Here is a 10308-nt window from a genome sequence, read left to right as displayed (position 1 = left end):
TTATGTGGACACATGTTTCCATTTCTCTTAGGCATATACGTAGCAGTGGAATTGCTAGGCTATATGGTAGAAAGAAGGCTTCCCAGGTGGCACTACTGGAAAAGAACCTGTCTGCCAATGCAGGAGACATAAGAGATCTCTGAGGGGGGAAGATTCCCCTGGGGGAGGAAATGGCACCCCACTTCAGTGTTCTTGCCTGGAAAATCCCATGAACAGAGGAGCCTGGTAGGCTGCAGTCCATGGGGTCGCTAAGAGTCGGGCACGACTGAGCGACTTCACTTTCACTTTTCACTTTCATGCATTGGAGAAGGAAATGGCAACCCACTCCAGTGTTCTTGCCTGGAGAATCCCAGGGATGGGGGAGCCTGGTGGGCTGCCATCTATGGGGTTGCACAGAGTCGGACACGACTGAAGCAACTTAGCAGCAGCAGCAGCAGCAGCAGGAAGGGATAGTTAAGGAGTTTGGGATGGACATGTACACACTGCTATACTTAAAATGGATAACCACCAGGATCCTCTGTCCATGGGATTCTCCAGGCAAGAATGCTAGAGTGGATTGCCATTTCCTTCTCCAGGGAATCTTCCTGACCCAGGGATTGAACCCAGGTCTCCGGCTTCACAGGCAGCCTCTTTACCAGTTGAGCCACCAAGGAAGGATGGATAACAACAAGGACCTGTTGTCTAGCACACGGAGCTCTGCTAAATGTTACATGGCAGCCCAGACGTGTGAGGGTCTGAGGGGAGAATAAATACATGTGTATGTACGGCGGAGTCCCTTCCCTGATTACCTGAAACTATCACATCGTTAATCAGCTACAGCCAATACAAAAGAAAAAGTTCAAAAGGAACAAAAATAAAGCCACCCAAAGAGTACCAGAAGTGTAAAAGGATCTATGTGACAGTCTTGTAAAGCAGACATGCGTGTGAACTTTGCGAGTTCACCGACACTCAGGTTGTTGGTTTTTTCTTCCCTCAATGCCCACCATGAGTGCGCTGTGCTAAGTCGCTTCAGTCCTGTCTGACTCGTATGGCCTGTAGCCCGCCAGGCTCCTCCGTCCATGGGATTCTCCAGGCAAGAGTACTGGAGTGGGTGGCCACGCCCTTCTCCAGGGGATCTTCCCAACTCAGGGTCAAACCCACGTCTCTTGAATCTCCTGCAATGGCAGGCGGGTTCTTTTACCACTACTGCCACCTGGGAAGCCCAATACCGACCGTAGCGCTACCCAGCCTGAGGTTGGTTGACTCCTCCCATGTGGAACCTCAGATAGGAGGGCCGCCTATAAAGTTATATTCAGAGTTTCGACTGTAAGGGGCTCAGTTCCCCTGTTTCATTGCTCGGGGATCAACTGTAACGTAGTTGGATTTCCACCTTTCCTCTTGAGGAGACCATAGTATCTGAAATTTGGAAAGTCAGAGACAGAGCGAGTAGAGCTGCAGGGGCCAGGCTAAGCCCAGGGAGAGAGGAGCAGCCCCGGGGAGGGCGGCCAGGGTGGGGAGGTGGGTGGGCACCACGCGGCTTTGCACCATAGGCACCTCCGTGTCATTCATCTGGGACTGAGTGTATTGCTTGCAACGGAAAGATAGTTTGTTAATTAGAACATGTTTGGAGTCACAGACAAATTTTGGAACTGCAAATGTAAGTTAGCAGGAAAACCGGGTTCCGTTTACCATTTGTCAGGAACACAGCAGGAGAGGAGGCGGGCTCCAGCGCTCGGCTTTGCCTCAAGACACCATCTGCCTCCCTCCCACTTCCCCACCCTTCCTGGGACCATAGCTAGAGCCCCGGGCTCAGGAGGGGGTGTGCTTGCCTTTCCCAGGGGAGAGCCCTGCAAACCCTCAAAGGCAGCTCTCCTGCTCACTTGAGGCTTCTCTGCTGCAGGCTGAACTTCACCCACCTCCTCAGCTGTTTAATGAACAGCCTCTATGATTCCTTCCTGGCCAGGCACCCTGGGGCACTCAGGGTGTGCAGGGAGGCAGGGGTGGTCTGCTGGCCTCTTCTAAGGAACATGATATCTGCCCATTCTCCAGCCAACTACTCACCATCCATCCACCCACCTGCAAACCCACTCCCCCACCTGTTCGTCCATCTATCCATCCATCTACCTGTCCACCCACTCACATATCCATCCATGCATCCATCCTTCCATCCATCCACCCACTCACCCAGCCATCCACCCACCCACCCACTCACCTATCCATCCATGTATCCGTCCCTCCGTGCTTCCCCCATGACTTGCTGACGTCTCCTCAGAGCCAGCCCCTTGGGCTCTATCCTCAGAGTCCAGTGAGAGGACCAGACACAGCTGTAAGCCAGCAGTAACCACCTGGGCTGAGGAGAGCCGGGGCAGAGGTCAGCCCTGGGAGCATCAGTGGAGAGTTTCTGCTTGAGGGACCCAGAGAGGGAGACACTTAAATCAACAGCCTCGGAGTCAAAGCAGCAGAGAGCTGGAGAAAGGGGGTTGCTCTGTGGGGAGACCAAAACTGACCACCCAGGGGTCAGCTCATAGCTCCTTCAGGGGGCACTCTGTTTTCAGGGACACCCCTGCCCCAGCTCCAGGACGGCACAGCAGTGAAGCCCTGGGGCTTTGGAGCCCCTCCAACCAGGACTTCCCGGTTGCGGGGGCTGCGGGTGCGTGTGGTGCGCCCCCTTCTCCTGGAGACCCGGTCTTGTGGCCATGCAGGCTGTCTGCTGAGGGCCCTCCCAGGGCGGGGGCCGGGGAAATGCTGGGGACAGAGCTCTCCTTGTCGTCCACGTTGCCACTGTCACCGCATCTAGGACACGGGATCGCAGAGAGGGTGGCTGTCGGGGGGGCGGGGAAGAGCAGCGCAGCAGAACCTGGTCCCAGGATGCGTCCCCAGCAGTAAAGCTCTCGGGAATACCCTACAGCAGCCGGCATCACCCCTGGGCACGCCGTCTCACACCCTGCCACGCTCACAGATACCCTCTCTCACATGCGCAAAGGCCCAGCTGCTCCATGCCGTCTGGGTGGTCTGTCCACATCTGGACAAAGCCCAGCACCACCACCTCCTGCCTGGGGTGGCATGGCACCCACTCCAGTACTCTTGCCTGGAAAAATCCGATGGACAGAGGAGCCTGGTACGCTGCAGTCCGTGGGGTCGCTAAGAGTCGGGCACGACTGAGCAAATTCACTTTCCCTTTTCACTTTCATGCATTGGAGAAGGAGATGGCAACCCACTCCAGTGTTCTTGCCTGGAGAATCCCAGGGACAGGGGAGCCTGGTGGGCTTCCGTCTATGGGGTCGCACAGAGTCGGACACGACTGAAGTGACTTAGCAGCAAGGGCAGTCCAGACACTGGAAGCAAAGATGGGGGAGCTGAACGCCACGTGCAGGAAGTCAGACTTCATCCTCCAGGCAGGCAGCAGTCAGGGGGGCATCTGGTGAGACGCGGGTTTCAGCAGGCTGCTGTGTGAGCCCTCGGGAAGGGTGGGGTTGGGGACAGGATGCATAGTGAGTGGCCCTGCTGTCAAGGGGACGGAGAGGCCTTGGCTCAGGGACCAGTGGACTGCAGCCATGGGGCTGGGGGCTGGGGAAAGCCAAAAGGCCTCTGACACTCTCCCCAGAAAGCCTGGGAATGGCACATATCTCCAGGGGTCTCTGGGGCCCCTGCCCTGTTCCCTGGACACCCAGCCTTCCAGAAGCCTCTGCGGAGTGTGGCTTGCTCCACTACCACCCCCGCCACCCAGGCTGCCGGGGACACTTGGACACCCAAGTTGCTGTCAGGGCAGGTGCAGGACAGCACCGCCGTGTCCCCAGGACGCTCGCTGGCCTGAATCTGACCTGTAACTGCAGCCCCTGGAGGCTTCCGGAACCCAGATCCCCACCTGAGATCAAACCAAAGACCTGGTTTTGGTCCCTCGCTTGGCCTGCAGCCTCCCGACACTGACCCACTTCGCCGTGTCCTCGGGCCTCCCCCTGACCCCCTTGGGCCTTGGCTTTCTCATCTGTAAGATGAGAGTGGGCCCGAGATGTCTCGCTCACCCTCACTCCCATCCCACACACGGCTGGGTGCCAGTTCCTCGCAGGGTGAGGGCGTCAGGGAGGGACAGACAGGTCCTAGGAGGGTGACAGTGAGATGGAGAAGAAGGAGGGTGAGGAGTCAGGGTGGGATGCCCAAGGCTGCAGTGATGCAGGGCCCACCCTTCCCTCCCCACCCAGCACCCAGCACCCAGCTCTTGCCCACAGGCCTGGTGGATGAACAGATAAGCTGCCTTGGTAGCAGCTACCAGCCACCACCAATAGGCGCGAAGCCTATTGAGTTACAGAGGCCTGACTCACTGGAAGTCCGTCTACCTTCCAGCCGTTCACACCTGGGCCTTAGGTAAGTCTAGGTTACCTCTAGTTGAGAACCAGGCGGCAGCGGGTTCGTGGGGTGCGTGTCGGTGAGTGGCCGTGTAGGGCGGCCCTGAGCCTCCATGGGGTAGGAGGGCAGTGCCGTGGGCCTGAGTGGATGGGGGGCTGAGAACCCCTCCTGGCAGGCCTGGGCCTGGCCCACACCCTTCCCTCTGGCCTGCCCTGAGTTTCGGGACAGGAAGCGGCCCTCGCTGAGGCACACGCCCGCCCCGCCCAGCAGGCTGTGTCTGGTGCTCTGAGGATGTCCTGAGGTCAAGCCTGCCATCGCTTAGGCGGATGCCCCGGGTAGACAAGATGAGAAGGGGGTGGGCTGGGAGCAGCTTTGCCGAGTAGGATTCCGAGCACGGAAGATGGGAGCAGGGGGATGCTGGGGTCCCAAGACAGCGGGGGCAGAGGCACGGGGTGGGGCAGGGGAGGCAGGGGAGGGAGAGGCCGAGGGCAGGCTGGAGGGGGCCGGGCCGCACCTCAGAGGCGCGAGGGTGGGGGCCCCGGGGATCGGGAGCCAGGCCCCCCTTGGCACACGCCCTGCCCACCCCCTCCCCAGGTCAGCGGCAGGTGACCTCTGTGTGAGCCCTGAGGGGCACCAGGGTGGCCTGGCAGCATCAGTCCCTTCCAGACCACACACCATTGCCGTTTGCCAGCCAGGCCAGCCCCCAGGGCAGTACACTGGGCCCATCTGGGACCCAGCCTGGTCGGTGGGCTCTGGCCAGGAGGCTGTGGAGGTGGCGAGGGGACCAGGGGCCCCAACGGGCTGGTGGACGAGATGAAAGTCCTTCTGTGATGAGAAGCCTGGGTCCAGCGTGTCAGCAGATGGATCCTTTTCTGCCTGCGGGCCCAGGTCCAACTCCACCCTCTGGCCCCACCCCACTGGCACCGCCTGGCACCTGTGTTCAGCTGGGCCCCGGGCAGAGGCCTTTGCTGCTGGAACCACAGGCACCGCTGCCCGCAGGTGGGGACAGTGGGCTCCAGGCCCCCTCCCGCGGATGCGAGCCCGGGTGGCAGGTTACCTGTGCCCTCTGCCCTCAGTCTACTCATCCATCAACTGGGCATGTGGTAGCAGCACTCGCTTGCCAGGGGCGGGAAGAGGTGAGGATAAAAGATGCTGTATGTGAAAGCGCCCTCGGGGAGCTAACAGGAGGCATTCTCGAACAGCGAGCACACTACGAAACCTTGTCAGAGTTACCTGACGAGTCCGAGGTGCTGGGAGGCTTCCCACAGGCAGCTCCTGGAGCACCGGCCCCCGCAGAGGCCCCACAGCGTGGAGCGCCTCCCTGCTCCCCGCACCTCCAGAACGGGCCCTGGTTCCTCCGCTCCTCCGGGTGGTGGGTCCTGACCCCTTCTCTGCGCTGACCTGGGCCTTTGGGACTGAAAGGCTGGAGCTGCTCTCTGCCAGGTCTGGCCTGTCACCCTCGGGGGACGAGGTCACCTGCACAGCCCCTAACCTGGGGCCTGTGCTGCTTGTAGGGGGGGCGGGCATGAACCCCCCTGTAGCTCCCCCCCAGCTGGGAAGCACCCAGGCTGCTTCCTCTGAGGATGAGGGCGGTGGGCATCGCTGGAAGCCCTGGGGAAGAGCAGCAGGTTCCGGCGCCAGGCTCTAAGCGCTTGGCCCATAGCTCAGTCGCCCCAGAGTCTAATCCCAGTGAGGACACAGGCTCTGCCAGGGCGGGCGCTCCCCACCCAACTTGTCTAATCTGGATGAGCACTTGGCTGGGGGCAAGGGAGCAGCTAGAGCCAGGGACTCTGCAGGCTGGCGGCTCAGGTTCAAGTCCCGCCCAGACACTCACAGCTGTGCGGCCTCAGGCACGTTGCTCAACCTCTCCCACTCAGTTCACCCACCCGAACAGTGGGAGGGCTGATGGTATCTTTGTCTGAGAGTCATAGTTTTACCAAGTTGGCAAGTGCCTACAAAGGAGCCTGGCCCTGAGGGCTGAAAAATCTGAATTTCAGAGGAGGGGCAGCACTGAGAAAGGCCAGGGCTGGTCAGACCGGCCAAGTGGGCGGCGGGTCCCGGGTGCCAGCCTCCAGAAGCCCGGAGCACCGAGGGGCTGGCCGCAAGCCCGCGAAGGCAGCAGGAGGCCAGGACCCGGGCCAAGAGCGCAGCCCCGGCTCTGAACGCAGAGAGAGCGAGCTGATCCGGCAGCAGCCCCGGCTCTGAACGCAGAGAGCGCGGGCTGAGCCGGCAGGCCCAGGAGGTTGCAGAGGCATGCCCGTGGAAGAGAGCCTGCACGGCCACTCGTCCACTCGCTCGCTCTGCTGTGCGCTCAGTCGATTCACTGAGCACCCCTCACATGCTGGGCGGTGTTCTAGGTGCGGGGGAGAGTCCCCCACCCCGCCCCCACCAAGCATCTCTTCCAGAGGTGGGTACAGTGCCAGCTGGAGTGCAGGGAAAGGGCGTGCCGGGCATGGGGGAGGGGTCGGGGGGGCCTCCCTGATGACACTGAGTGAGAAAAGCACGTCCAGGGCCCGCTTCGTGGACCAGCACAGGGTCCCGCCCCCAGGCCAACGCTCTGCCCGCTGTCCTAAGAGTCTTGATCACTCTGCCCTTGAATGTGTGTTACAAGCGGAGTCTGATGCCCCGGGGTTGGAGCTGGGCTCAGTCTTCCTGCCCACCGTTTCCCTGCCTCTCAGCTGCCCTCATGTTCGTTGGCTGGCGCCCCGGACCCCATCAGAGCTACATACACATCCACACACACAACCCCAGTGGTAACACCTCCTGCCCCCAGTGGGAACTGGAGTTCAGGGAGGCTCAGGGACAGTCACGCACGTCCCAGGGTGTCTCAGGGAAGGGCATGGAGGTGGTGGTCCCTGCCCCAGGCTGGCAGCTGCGAGGCATGTTCTGTAGGAGGTTTGGCAGGGCCAAAGTACTGAATAGTTCCTGAACAGAGGGGGTAAGCCCTGGGGGGTCGCCCATGGAAGGGGAGACTGTTTTTCTAGCAGAGGGGACTCAGCGGCTGGTGATGCGTGTGTACACCGGGGCCCGTAGGGGTCTCGTAAGGATCCGCAGGTGCGGAAGCAGGCCTTACAGGGAGCTCAACATTAAATGACACATTAAAAAGACCAGGACACATCAAGAGAGAGACTGTCTCTTGGAAGAAAGGAAAACATTTTACACCTTGGACCATTTAATAATACCTTTTTCTTTTGCTCTTTGAATGAGTCCCACTGGTCCCCACAAATGGCACAGGCAGCTGTGGTCCTGTGGAATCTGGGAGGGCAAGTGCCAAGGCCCTGGGGCAGAGTGTGGCTGGCATAACTGAGCACGCCGGCGTGTGGCTGGATTAGACAAGGGGAGAGCTGCTGGGCATGAGGTGACGAAGGGGCTGGCACGTGGCATTCGTGCCCACCCTGTCGGCTCTGGAGGGACTTTGGCTGGGTGAGATGGAGAGCCAGTGAGGGTTTAGAGGAGTGAAATGATCTGGTTCATTTTAAAGGGATCATGTTGGGAGGTAGGTTGAGAATGGACTCTAGGGTGGAGGGTGGGTAGTTTGGTGGGCAGCACAGGCAGAAGAACAGGGCATCATTTTGGAGGCCAGGGCAGTGGCCCAAGGACAGGGCGAGGCCTTCCTGGCCCGGGGGTTGCGTGGAGAGGGTGAGGCCTGGCCAGATTCTAAAGATGCTTTCATGGTAGAGCCGAGTGTTCTGGTAGACTGGATGTAGGGTATGCGTCAAAGAAGACCCAAGGACCACTTGGCAGTTTTTTCCTGAGCTATTGGAAAGATGGGGGTGCCCTCAGCCAACCTGAGGAAGGCTATGAGGCAAGTGAGGTGCGAAATGTACCCGTTTCTGATTGTTGCTATAACAAATGACTGCAAACTCAGTGGTTTAAAACGACACTGGTTTTTTTTTCTCTCTTAAAGTTCTGGAGGCCAGAAGTTTGACAACAGCTTCACTAGCCTAAAGCTAAGGTGTCAGCAGGGCCGACTTCTTCTGAGAAGCTGTGTCCTTCTCTTTCCTAGCTTCTGGAGGGCCCTCCCTCACTTCACTCCACCCACGAGCTTTTGCAGTCCCATCTCCTACTTCCTCCTCTGACCTCCCCTCCCTTTCATAAGGACACGTGTGATGGCATTTAGGACTCACCTCATCTCCCCGTCTCCAGAGCCTTAACTGAATCCCACCTGCAAGTCCATTTTGCCATATAAGGTAATATCCACCAGTTTCTGGGATTAGGATGTGTTTATCTTTGGGGGGCCATTATTCGGCATAGCACAGGCTGTTAGAAACTAGACGTTCAGCTTTGGATATATTAAGCCAAGATGCTTATTAGATATGCAACGAGAGATGCTGAGAAGTTGGTTGTATAAAAGAATATGGAGTTTAGGGGAGAGGTCCTGGCTGGAGACGCAAATTTGGAAGTCAGGAGCATGTAAACAGCATTTAAAGCTGTGAAATTGATTAAGATCATCTCGGGATCATCATTTCCTCAGGCTGAAGAAATTTCCCAAAAGACAGAGGTAGAAATGAGGAGAGAAAATTTAAGGAGAAAATTAAAAGACCAAACCAGGGAGTCCCACGTCCAAAATGTCAGGAATTCCTAACACACACAGAGAAAGAAAGAGAAAACAAAAGAAAGAAGATTATCAAAGACATTTTTAAGAAAACCTTCCAGAAGGGACTTCCCTGGTGAGCCAGCGGCTAAGACTCCACTTCCACTACAGAGGACACAGGTTCAATCCTGGTCAGGGAACTAAGATCCCGCGTGCCACGTGGCATGGCCAAAAGATTAAAACAAAACAGAAACAAAACCTATTTAAAGGGCTTCCCAGGTGGTACAGTGGATAAGAATCCGCCTGCCAATGCAGGGGACACAGGTTTGATCCCCGGTCCAGGAAGATCCCACAAGCTGCACAGCAGCTAAGCCCACGCGCCACGACCACCGAGCCCGCACGTTTGAGCCCGCAAGCTGCAACTACCACAGCCTGTGCGTCGAGGGCCGGCGCCCCACAACAAGGGGAGCCACTGCCGGGAGAAGCCTGGGCACTGCAACGAAGCCCCTGCTCACCGCAGCTAGAGAAGGCCTGCACGCAGCAACGACCCAGCACAACCAAAAATACATGTTTTTAAAAATAAAAACTGTTTTAAGAAGTTGAGTTTGTTGAGGTAAAATCTGTACGCAATCAAATCTTTTAAAGTGTACAATTCAATGAGTTGTTAAACATGTAACCAAGCATGTAACCTCCACCACTATCAAGATACAGAACGTTTCTGTTATCCCCAAAAGCTGCCTCAGACCCCACCGCAGTCACCTCCCCTGAATCCTTCAGGAACTACTGATCCGATGACTGCCCTTATTTCAGTGCCTATGACCTACAGAATGTCACAGAAGCATCCAGTTTGTAGCTTCTGTGTCTGAAACCCTTCACTTAGCATAATGCTATTGTAGATGCATCCATTCTGCCGTGTATACAACTGAGCTTGTCCCAGTCTTATTGCTGGAGTCGTGTTCCACTGTAAAGAGGCACCACATTAACCATGTGACTGGAAGCTGTGTTATTCCCAGTTTGGGGTTATTATGACCAAAGCTGCATTTAGGCAGGTTTTTGTCCACAGGTCTTCATGTGAACTTATACCTTCATTTCTCAAGGGTAAATGAGCAGAAGTGGAACTGCTCATCATTTTACACACCCTCACGCAGACACAGACATCAAACTGAGACCCCAGAAATAAACTCACACATCTATGATCAGTTAATCTGTGACAAGAGGCAAGAATATACAATGGAGAAAAGACAGTCTCTTCAACAAGTGGTGCTGGAAAAGCTGGACAACTACATGTAATTCAATGAAATTAGAACACTCCCTCACACCATGTACAAAAATAAACTCAAAATGCTTAAAAGACCTAAATATAAGACACGACACCTTAAAGTTCCTGGAAGAGAATGGAGGCAAAACATTCTTGGATATAAATCGTAGCAATATTTTGTTAGATCATTTTC

The 10308-nt window shown here is 56.8% G+C and overlaps 1 long non-coding RNA gene across 1 annotated transcript; it reads left to right on the top strand.

Moving 5' to 3' along the window:
* The first annotated feature begins 4251 nt into the window (after positions 1 to 4251).
* On the top strand, positions 4252 to 9476 carry LOC129634359 (uncharacterized). Its single transcript, XR_008705584.1, has 3 exons — positions 4252 to 4341; positions 8423 to 8513; positions 9200 to 9476. It is a non-coding gene; the product is annotated as an uncharacterized LOC129634359 (long non-coding RNA).
* Positions 9477 to 10308: the final 832 nt, after the last annotated feature.

The sequence above is a fragment of the Bubalus kerabau genome, chromosome 19, assembly GCF_029407905.1.
Source record: "Bubalus kerabau isolate K-KA32 ecotype Philippines breed swamp buffalo chromosome 19, PCC_UOA_SB_1v2, whole genome shotgun sequence".
In the NCBI taxonomy this organism is placed as follows: domain Eukaryota; kingdom Metazoa; phylum Chordata; class Mammalia; order Artiodactyla; family Bovidae; genus Bubalus; species Bubalus kerabau.
Note: the sequence above shows the minus strand (reverse complement) of the source record. Positions and strands in the feature narration are given on the sequence as shown.